Raw genomic sequence first — 12,148 nt, forward strand, 5'->3', positions numbered from 1 at the left:
TTTAATATTTGATAGCCATGTTTTGTTTTGCAATATTCTAATATACTTTTTGATACAATAATTTCAGTTTAATTATGCAATAAAATGACTAGTCTAACTCTGAATTAAAAAAATAAAAAAGACCAAGACAAGGCTAAATAAACCAACAAATCATGACTAAAATATGAACCTTTTTTGAAGCACATTTCTTTCAGACAAATACTTTTCTATTGTTGCGATGTATTTAATTTAATTATTTTGCTATATTTATGATTACATTGCCAATATCACATTGTCAATATTACAGTACTTACTCAAATCAATTTAATTTTTGATTATGATCTGATTTTCAATACTTTTGACAACCCTTCAAGTAGTGGGAGAAGAAACTGTTACAAGCAATGTTACTAGCTTTGAATTGTTTTTTAGTAAATATACTCTGAATGAAATGTTGCCAGCTCCCTCATCCTTCTTACCAAAAAGCACATTGAGAAACGGGTAAATCCTGCACTTCAGATAGATCCTTATCATCGACTTAAACACATGCACACTGGGAACCGACACATAAATATAGGTTTGTTTGATTTGTACACCTCTGCTGCACTGTGCCTGGGCCATGAGGCCATATTGTGCTTGCGTCTCTGCCAAACAACCATCACAAAGATTATCAGCCACTTCAGGGATCCACGCCGTCTGGCATTTAACGCGTAAACAACAAAGATAAATTTGTGGCTAAGTCAAAACACGCTTATCACTTCCCCACTAAGAAGGATTAGGGCTATAGGAAAACACATGGGTGCTGTTGAATTGCTTGAATTTCCATTTATTGGCACGTCTCACATGCGGTGGCTTTGGGAATTAAATGGCCGCTAAAGGTAAATAATGTTGACTTATTGTGGAAGAAAGGGGGCAACTATGCATATTGTATTTGGAAGTATTTAGGGAAGAAATTATAACTATGCTACAGTTAAAAGCTTCTTAGATAGGTTTGAGAATCAGCAGTGTTACAGAGCTTGTGCAACAAAATGAATGCTACTGAAGTGCTTTATCCAGCGATGTTACTGATAATATCCATTCAAAAAGGAGGTGAGATCATCTGTGGTTTCTGTTAGCTTGGAGCATTTCTGTAGAACTATATAAAGTGATACTGAAAGATTCACAGCACTCTAGATGTTTGTTTCAAAGTCACTTACAGAAACATTTATCAGCCAATTCATCTGTTCTGTAAATGATGGTTCAAACCACAATATCCTGTGAGAGATGACGCTCGCACTGAAACACCCTGAGGGGAATTACTATGAAACGGCTACAAATATTGTTAGTCCATTGCAAAAATTCAGTCGCTTAATTTAAAATATTCCAGTGTTATAATTATAAAACAAGAAGCTTTCCAACCAATGTTACTTCAGTGTTGAAAGTGTTGTTTTAAAAGCTACACTGTAGATATGATCAAGAGGACCAACATCATTCAGAACAGAATTTAAGTAACTCAATAATAATCTATTTTATTGGCCAAGTATATCAACATATTAGCTATTAGGGCTGCATCAATGATTGACTAATTGTGACATTAAAAATAATCTTAGTTGCATTTTGATATCCATGATCTTATTGGGCTATACAGACTCAAACATTATACAAACATACCTTTTTTACAAAAACGACGACATTATTAAACCAAAATGTCAAAATTCATCAACAATCTGCTTTATTCATAAATAATATCCATCAAGTATCGACTAAAGGTAGCACGTTTAGTCAATAATGTATTTAAGACCGAATTTTACAAGAGAAATAATCATTTGACTAGTTAACTACTAAAATAATCTTAAAAACGGTGATGAAAAAGCCTATAGGAGCTAGTCAGTGGCCGCTGCAGCAATGTTTCTTTCCAACACAGGGACAGAGAGCAGTTACAACTTGTGGCAATGCATGTAAATGAGGCTGTGTGATAATAAAGGAGAGCTGCTGTCCCACACCTCTGCATAATGATGTATGGACCACAGTGCGGCGCTCGGCTCATCTGCCCCGCTAAATGCCACGGCAGCAATTCTGTGTCAGGGGCCAATGTGCTGCGTTTGACCAATGAGCCTTAAAACTTGAATGGTTTCTGCAACAATGTGAGAGGAGCGAGGCGGCGAAAGGCCAGAGATGAGGATTAAACTCTTGACACTTAAGGAGAACTCACCAAAGTGAATACATCAGCACAAATGAAGCAGTGATCAATGTGTGGAATACAACTTTTCCTCTTATTTATTTACACTATTCCTGCTTATATATATATATATATATATATATATATATATATATATATATATATATATATATATATATATATATATATATATATATATATATATATATATATATATATATACACACATACACATACATACACACACACACTAGCGTTCATTGAATAAGTCAAGTAAAACAGGTCAACCAATTTGCCAGCTCAAAAATCTATTTATTATAATCAATCAGAATGACCAAAGTTGACAAGTACAAGCTTTTACTCATTTACTCACAGTGTATATTAATTTCTCACCAAGATACTAAAACTGTGACTGCATTTTATCTAGTAGTAAACATCTGTGTCTTAACTGATCACATGGTACATACAATGGTAGCCTTACAACAGCAGCAAATAGGCTTGAGATTCAAATAATGTTTTTTCCATAATTTAGGAACAACTGCCGCCAAAAGCAAAGCAACAATTTTAGTCAAATAAGAAGACCTCAAACTTGGCTAAGAGAAATACATAAATGTTAATTGCATGACTTTACAGTCTTCTTTGTAACTTCAACTTAGTTTTATCATGAAGTACTTGTATCTGAATACAATTTTGAGAGCATTCTAAACAAGAATATTGAAATAACTCACAAAGGTAAGTGATAGAATGATAATAATGTTAAAGTCTAAACGATACGCAACAGATTAAATTGAATTTATCTGAAAACACTATCAACTTTTTCTGTCCATATCCAATAGCTAATAAATAATGGTTGTAGCGTATATGGTTATAGTTTCATAACTTTTCATACTTTTTTTTTTTATAACATATAAATACTTAAATGACAAATATGGACAGATAAAAGCATGTTGATGCCGTCCCCTCGAGTGGAACACAAGCCTCTCAATCAAACTCAGCCTTCAGCTCTGTGTGCGTCTATGAACCTTGGGACTGTTCCTGCTGCAGTCCCACACTGTCCTCTTCCTCCTCCTCCTCCTCTTCCTCCTCTTCCTCCCAGTTGCTAACCTCCGTCCCGCTCCTCTGCTCTGATTGGTCGTGAGCCAATGACAACCGGCTCATCATTGGTCAATTTAGAGTAGTAGGTGTGACGTCAACGCTTGTGGCGGAGCAGAAATCACAAGCTGGTTCAGAGAATTGTCAGTTTGAGCATTTGTTTAGACGTTCACGTTAGATCATTATATCTCGGAAGAACAGGAGGGCAGGACAGGCAGCAGAGATGAAACGAAGGATTTTAATTATGGCATTTAGGCTCGGCGACCCACCCACACAGCATCTAATTTGTGAGGAAAAATACCACGCTGAGACATCTCCGGGTAAAAATTGTGCATTTCTTCGAACAAAACGAGCATTTTACATTCTCAGTTTATGTCAAACAAAGTATGCAGCTTGTTAGTACAAAGTCTGGCTTACAGTTTTGTCAACATTATTAGAAAAATAAAGCCTGTGATTTTTTTAACCTGCAAATTTGCCACCGCACTGGAACTACTGTGCATTTCTTCCATTCCTAACAACAATCTCCATTTATCCAGCCCTGGGACTGGCTAGATACAAAGTGCAGTGGCCTGAAAAGTGAAAGCTTCAATGGACATGGGTAACTTGCACATCAATCTATAAGCAAGTCATTGTGAAGGCCATTTATTTTATTTTTTTAGATTGGCTCACTGGAAATTAGATCAACCTCGTTGATCACGTTTTTGAGTAAAAGATCATTAGTTCTCTAACTCATAATACCGGTAGTTTTATAAACATTGTCAAACTAAACAAAATCTGCCGTCACAATAGAAAGAAGTATTTTTTCTGTGATCTTAAAAGTTCAGCAGATAAAAAGCTCGGATTTGTTTAGCTCTTCGTCTGTTTTGTTTACCGTCTCCATAATTAGCCCTTTCGGTTGCTATTAGCACATCAACGTGGGCAGAGCCTTCAAAGATTCATGCGACTCCTGTGCGTGATTAATTCGATGTTTTATGGACAACAAGACAGATAATAAAGTTTCATAAACACGTTCCCTTGTCCTTTATTGTCCAATGTCCCAAAATACAAAAACAACAAAACAAGGAACTGAAAACAACTTAACTGACCTCCACAACCGATAAGGGTGAAGAATTGTTTCTTTTGGCTAAACTTGTGCAAATCATCATGCAAAGCCCCTATGATTTGATCAATCTAATTCATACCTGGCCTTGAAACCTTAGAGACTTGTAGAATGACTCATAACATGCACGAAGGACACACTATAACATGAAGGACACACTATAACATCATTGGGACCCTGGCCTTGGACACAGTAACTTATTGCTGTCTCGGTGCAGGACAAGGGCACACAGATGACTTACTCAGGGAGCACATGTAGGGCATATATTATGAATTGCTGACAGCTTGTAATCACATTAGTTTGATGTATGCAGTGAGTGTCATCGAAGACATATTTGCACACATAAATATACTTCTTAAAGGTCATATATTATCCAAAATTGACTTTTTGAGATTTGAACCCTGTTTTAACATTCTTTCCTCATCAAAAACATACCTGGAGTAGCATTTAGCTTAATTTGCGCTAGTTTGAGGAATCCTAAATCCTTACCCCTCCGACAGTCAAAAACTGCAGCTCCACGATAACTGACGTTTCTTCGATAACTGATGTGGCTCTGATTCAACTCTGAGAATCTTCTCTGCTGTTTTTAAATTCATAAATCATCACCAGATTCGTTCTGTGCTTTTCTATCATGATCATTACAACTGTGTGCAGGGACCAGGAAATAAGCCGATTGTTATATATATATATATTGGCCATCGTGATATATTGGCCCAGATCAGCCACCTGCTTGTCTCCTTGGAGATTGTATTGCTATGCCTGGTATGTTCCACGCTAAAACAAGTCTAAAACAGGACTAAACAATATCACCAGCAGCCCAGAGAAACACTGCTCTAATTCCATCATTGTCATTGTCTCCCCCCTCAGGATATATCGTCTATTACAATAGCACCACTCGCTTTAAGGCTAGACTTTCCACAGTCAAAACATTCACGCTCCATTGTGTTGGCAGCCATTTGTGCATCTGTTCGTTGTGGGTTGAAGGCAGCCACATCTGTCACAGCCGGTGTCACTGCGGAAGATGATCATGACACACAAATCCTGCCACTGTGAAGGCAGAGGCAGATTTACGGCCCCACCGATGCAAATTTATTACCCCCTTTTTTATGGATAAAGTATTAATGTTCTTTGTTTGAATGGTTCCTCCTGCCAATGCACAGAGGCTTGTTTACAATGAAGCTATGGGCTGTGTTACCTAGAATAACTTGCCTTCAATTTTACTATAACATATGGAGCAATAATGGGAATTTTACTCAAACGACATGTAACGTTTCCTCTTAAAATTACTTATGTCATCAAGTAATGTTATAATTAATTAAATATGTTGACACTAAAGTACCAGTAATAATACAGTGACTATTTCAGTTTTTACAACTATTATTATTGTATAGAACGCCTTCTTCCTGCTAAATAAAAACTACCATATTTAAATTAGAGTGTATATTTGTAGGATTTTATAGCAGTAGATTACCAGAGTGCAGTACCTGGGAACAATTTTCAAAACTTAGAGCGAGGATACTGCAGTAGTACCAAGCACTTTTGGGTAATGTGGATTGTGGAAAGACAAGCCCCTAAAGCAAGAATACAGAAATACTGGCTCTGACAGTAATAACCTGCATTTTGTGACACAATCTTGTTCGTTTAAAAAGTAACAAGACTCCATTTTACCTCACAGGCTGTGACATGACAGAAAACCTCCCATTAACAGGTTTATGTATCGTTCCAGGTAGAGCTGAAAATAGTCTTCTTTGCATTCACCCACATGCTCAAGCACATATCAACGACAGCATTGGGAGTCCTTAGCGGGGAATATAAGACTTTTGTTCATGACAAAATGTGCATAGAAAGCAGAAACCATAAGCTGTGAAGGGGAAACTCTGCATCAAACTAATAATACAGAGGATCACAATAAATGTACATTAATTTCACAGAACACATCATAGTTATGAAGTATTACCATGCTGAAAGTATGCAATGACATAAATCCATTGTAAATGCACCACATTAGACCATTTGTGCCCACTCAAAATGGCCTGTATATCAACGATAATCATGCTCAAACTGGTCTGGATTTTAATCATGTAAACCAGATATAACATAACTTATCAGAACTGCCACTTGAGCTACAGAAAATTGATTGTTGATCTAACACTGGCCATAACTCTTCTTCTTAATTTCTTTCACTTTTAATATTGGAAACTTACCAGTGCAGGAATACCAAAGAGTTGTTTCCTTACCGTAATCTAGCCCTTGAGTCAACATTTATTCATTTCAAACTCAAAATGATGGTGGTCAGAGGCGCAGAATTTTGTGAGTGTGATAACATTTGCAATCTAAGTTTCCACGGAGCATAAGCAATTCAGTTATGTCCTTTCTGTTTCCATTTTGTTGTTCGCAGAGGACATTTTATTACCTAAATAATTGCAGCCTTTGCGATTCGTTAATTGTGCAAAGTCAAATTTCAATGTTGATTCCATTGAGATATTGTGTGATGCTGGTCAGAATGTTCTGGCTCTTCCATGTTTACAATACTGTGACTGTGGTTCGGGCACAGCACACGTGTGCCAGCCGCAGTGTCGTGGGTTCAAATCCTGTCTCCAACAATTTCCTCCTTTGTCTCTTATCCCCATTTCACTCTGTCCTTTCCTGTTCAATAAAGCCTACGGGCAAAAAAATCTTTAACAAAGAAAAAAAAGAAAAAGAGTCACAACAGTGACGTATCCCGCCGGGCAGTACTTATGGAACAGCCTGTCTTCCTGGTACAGCAGCCAGCCAGCACCACACAGGCTCTTGGTATTCCCAACACAGCTCTGCTCAAACGGGACATCTGTTAAGATTCTAACACAGCCTTCATAATGCCGTACTTCAGGATTATGCATACAAAGTGCTTCTATATAAAGTAACACGGTGAACTCCTTAGAATATAAACTGCTTATTGTAGGACAAATATTGGGCAGCTGATTCATGGCAGAGCGGTTAACCTCCTGCAGCTCAGAATGAGGCAGTTGGTGCTTTGATTTTCAATCTCGACAATGGCATTACTATATGTCTTGACTGTTACTGTGGGTATACTCCGCTAACCATCCAGATTCCTCCCATGTACAAACACTGTGGCAAATAGGGGTGGACAATATCGACAAAAATGAATCTCTCAATATTTTTGGGGAGAATTCCATAATAATATTCAGTCAACCCAACATAAATGTGTTAAAACATGATTTCAACTTATACTTTTAAGGACAACACAGCACAAGAAATATGCCAAACAACAAAAACAAAGTCAAACAAACTAACTAATGAGCAAGCGTAAAAACGTTTCTTAAGGAGCATCAAACTCCACTCCATGCAAAATAATAATAACATGACAACAATATGGGGCCGTAACAACTGCACCTACTTTGTAGAAATGTGCTCTATCACCCACAATTCAATGCATAGATAAAAGTAAATGTTTAGATGACGTTTGACTTTTTAAATTGTTGAACACTATTATAGTGACATAAAAAAGGTAGATTTCACAACAAAAAAGGACTAGAATGAGTCAATCAATAAGTAAATTCTATGCAAAGACATAAAGTCATCTTCAATCTGCTATAGAGGACGCATTAAGCACATAGAAAGCTGCCTGAGCGGACGCAGTGTGCTAGACAGCCTATAATTGATCAATCTGGTCTTATAGAGAGAAACCTCTCTAAATGTACAAGCTCTCTGCCCGTGGCCGTACAGCTGCTGCCCTGGGAGCGCCACAGTGCACCATTCTGACAGACTAATCCTGCTCAGCAACACCCCTACTCCTTCACAAAGCTAGTCATCTGTTCAAATTGTTCCTTCAATGCCACACACATCACGCTTTCCTCTAAATCCTGTTGCCCATCTAGATAAAAGGTTGTGTGATTGAGCGCTGAACTTGAGGTTGACAATGTGAGTCTATTAAAAGGCATGTGACGGAGAGGACGGAGTATAAAGATGCAAGCGTTCACAGAGCAGTGAAAATGTCTTTGAGGGAACGAGACAACAGAAAGTACAATATCACACACTATCACCTCCAACTTCACTCTGAAACAGAATACAGATCATGACTCATTATAAATAATTAGTTTCAATTTATTTCAGCTTGGCTATAGAAATATTTTTAGCCCAAATGTAAGTAAATTGTATTGTATTGGTGCAAAGGGTGGGACTATATTTTCGCTTTAGTCAGGCAATATTTTAACTATGCATCAAGAATGTTTTAAAATGCCTTGGTTCAGGTTCAAGTATCGAACAAAACGTTAATGGGCCAGAAATGAATCACAAAAGTGCAGCTACATCTCTTCATACCCTTGTTTGGGCAATAACAATAGACATTTCATTCTCTTTTTGTCATATTCAAAACAACAATTCTTCCAGCTTTAGTTCAGTTCTTTTTCTTCTATCTGTACACAAATAAGTAAAGTTTTAACCACAGTGAGTAGGTAAAGAAAGTAGGTTTAGTAGTTGTAGCCGCAGTACAGCAGCAGCTAAAGTAATAATATGTTCTGGCATTTTTAATTAACCACCGATATAAAGTGGTCCTAACTGCCTCACAAATCAGTCCCACATTAAAACTGAAAGGCAAATTGTATTACTTGTACTTCTGGCTGATCTTTCTTGCCAAGCCATTTTCCCAAAGTATAGATAGAGTCAAGCGGTACAGAGTAAAGCCAAGTGTGTGCCCTGCTCACAGATTAGTAATCCCATTGGCACATGCGCACACAGCACAGCCCTTTTCCCTATATGTCTATGTGCTCTGCTGAATCTCTATTGGCCCGAGACTGACAGCTATTATCAGCACTGCGTTATCCTCACTAATACCCAAACGTCAACAAACTGCAGGGTATTTTTAGCCTGAAAAAATGTCAGTTTTTTACAGTGCACCAGAGATCCTTCCTGCTGGGTTTGTTTACAGTGGGACCTCGAGTGTTTCTTTAAATACAGTTAGATATTGAAAATCTTATGGTACATTAAAACATGAACCGTTTTGCTATATGAAAGATACAGATTCACTCTCCATACACTTCTTTTGCACAAACTAGTATTACTGTACTGGCAAATGAAAAAGTGTGTTTGGTGACCCCAGAGACACGATGAAAAGGGGTAACACATTTTAACTGAACAGTAACATTCAACAGAAAAGCTTCCAGCAACACTCCACCAAGCTCTATAGATTTCAACCAATGTGTATATGCTTTAGGCATAAATTTTTGGCAATGCAACTCACTCTTATTACTTGCTTGGGACTAGCAAAAGGCACGATTCAGTTTAAAAATATAATAACTCTACCTGAGGCATCCAGAGTTTAATACACTCATGCTCATGCAACTCAAGTTACTCTATTTGTTCTTCCTGAACATTAAGCTCTCTCCAAATATGGTAATGCCAGGCTGCATTTCTTCTTTTACATTTTACAGCTTCAACTATGAGGCATAGTATTGGGATTGAAGCGTGGATTATGCTTATGGGGGGTTAAGTATAGCCACATGGATTGAACGATGACTGCTAAACATGCTTTGAATTTATCAAGATTATTTATAACAGTAACAGCAGTGCAAGAGTCAAAAGCCAAGTCCCACAACAATTCGATCAGTAGCAAAAGTATTGGTAGTGGTAGTAATAATGGGAGCAGCAGTAGTCACAGTAATATCATTTTACATTTTTGCATAATTGTATTTAAAGCTGGGTACCTGATATCCATACTGCTAAAACTGGAGGTAAGTTTTTAAATCTTGAACGAGTGAGTGCAATCCCTCGTTTGTGTTTCGACTTTCACCCAAAAGTCATTCTCAATCTGCGGACCTGGTCTGAGAAATCATTTTAGTTAGAAAGTGGAAAAGATCAAATGTACTATTTACCATTTACAAAAATAAAATAAAAAGAAGTCGGGTTCTCCAGCTTTAAGTGAGTTTTTCCTTATCAGAAAAAGGGTCTAAAGATGCTGTGGAACTATGTCGGTGTAATCCCTCATTCGTCCAGGCGTGTTCCATAGTAGAAAAAGCTTCAGTTGTAGTCATCTGGACTGGAGGTAAGTGAGTCCAGAGTCCAGATGACTACAACTGAAGCTTTTTCTACTATGCTGTGGAACATTTATCCATTTGTTGTTTCACTGTTAACCATTAAATCATTTTCATTAGTCTCTTTTCAATTTCAGTCAACAATTTATTTAAAGCCCTGTGAAGCAACATGTTCTGGGGCAATACAAAAATGTACTAAATTGTAAAATGCATAATAGTGCTGTTTTCATGTTTATGTATTAGTAGTAGTAAAATAGTAAGAGCTCATGGCCTGTCTTTTGTTTGTCCCCGTCATGTTAATGCTCATTCTTCCCTCCCTCACCGCCCCATGCCTCTACCAGCAGGTGGGCGAGCGACAGACTGCCCCAGCTGGGTTTGGGACAGAGCGGGACAGACATGTTATGTATCCAGTTAAGCCCTTTCTCCTCTCTCTCACTCCCCAGAGCGTCTTCCGCACCACTGCTCTGCCACCCTTCATTTGTCAAGTCAAATCTCCTGCAAACTTCCCAAACAAACAAGTACACTGACACATGCAGACCACAGCTGCAACTTCAGGGTAACAGAGACAATGTCCAAAGCGATGTGATGAGTGACAGGATGTAAACAGACACCTTTTATTAGGTTAGGGTTGCCTGGATATCACAAGACAAACACTTTGACGAGAAATATAGAACCTTATTGGACTGTTATTGGCTATATTAGTGTTCAAAACACTAGGGTCTGTCATTTAAATACGGTAATCCAAAATAAAATGAAATGTAAATCTGTAAGGAATTAATGAGAGTGTGCATGTTTTTGTCTCTTTCCATGGTGAAGGCCCTGAGGAGAGGTGCACGCCACAACAAGAGTTATCAGAACCATCAACACAGTATGTTGTTACCTTATCTGTAAACCTGCAGCTGGAAATGCCATTTCCTTTGACAAACCTCCCATTTGTGAGCTAAAATGGAATTTCTTTTAGCGTGCAGGTGTTTGGTAGCGTACAAATATTATTGTCATTGCACCGTTTAGTCTTTCTTATACAAGAGTCACAGTGTTAAAAAATAGACAATCAAAGTGCAAAGATATAAGTGCAACGCAGTGTATATTTGGGTTCTAAGCGTTTAGTCAATGAATCGGTCAATAAAGTCAACGATTGAAAATGATTTTATTGGGAAAATATATTTTTATGGACAACAGCAGAAAGGAGAAAGGACACAAAGGGAGTTTTTCAAATTTATTCAGCTTCATGTGCCGTTTTGGGTACTTTACTGTGTGAAAAATTCTTATTGAGTGAATAAAAAATAAAAAAGTATGATCTTGTGTGTTTTTTAGTTCAGATATAACTAAAAAAGATATGGTCAGATTATAAAAACTATTTCACAATTCAAAGTCTGAAAGAGACAATGTTAAGATGAATCCTAACTTCACTTTAGGATGTATAAGTCAAACAAGGTAAGAATCACTTAAGAACCTAAATCCAGTAAAGTGTCAATTATAGAGATCTAGGAAGCTTGGGATTATTTACAAAGCAAGCAAGCAGTTTCTTTCTTGGTTGTTAGAATTCTACGTTGTCAGCCCTGATTTTGTGTGATATAACATTTGTTTTGCGAACAAACGTGTAAAAACCCTGGTGATGCACAGCTCTTCCACTTCAGAATGTTGTCGATGCAGCCTCATGACTCTGCCATCTGCGGCTCAAATGTGACGCCCGTTTTAAGTGGCCTATTAAGATGCTACTGAGCAGGTCTGAAATATTACCTGACTTTGATAGCGGTCTTGTCTGACAAAACAATTGTTTCCTCCACAATGCCA

General features: G+C 37.6%; 1 protein-coding gene across 3 annotated transcripts in view; it reads right to left on the reverse strand.

Moving 5' to 3' along the window:
* oxr1a (oxidation resistance 1a) overlaps nt 1-12,148 on the reverse strand; it is a 157,555-nt gene that overhangs the window by 94,280 nt on the left and 51,127 nt on the right. The gene's annotated exons all lie outside the window — the stretch shown is intronic.

This window comes from Eucyclogobius newberryi, unplaced genomic scaffold (genome assembly GCF_026437365.1).
Source record: "Eucyclogobius newberryi isolate DKJ021-1_F unplaced genomic scaffold, fEucNew1.0.hap1 SCAF_3, whole genome shotgun sequence".
Taxonomy (NCBI): domain Eukaryota; kingdom Metazoa; phylum Chordata; class Actinopteri; order Gobiiformes; family Gobiidae; genus Eucyclogobius; species Eucyclogobius newberryi.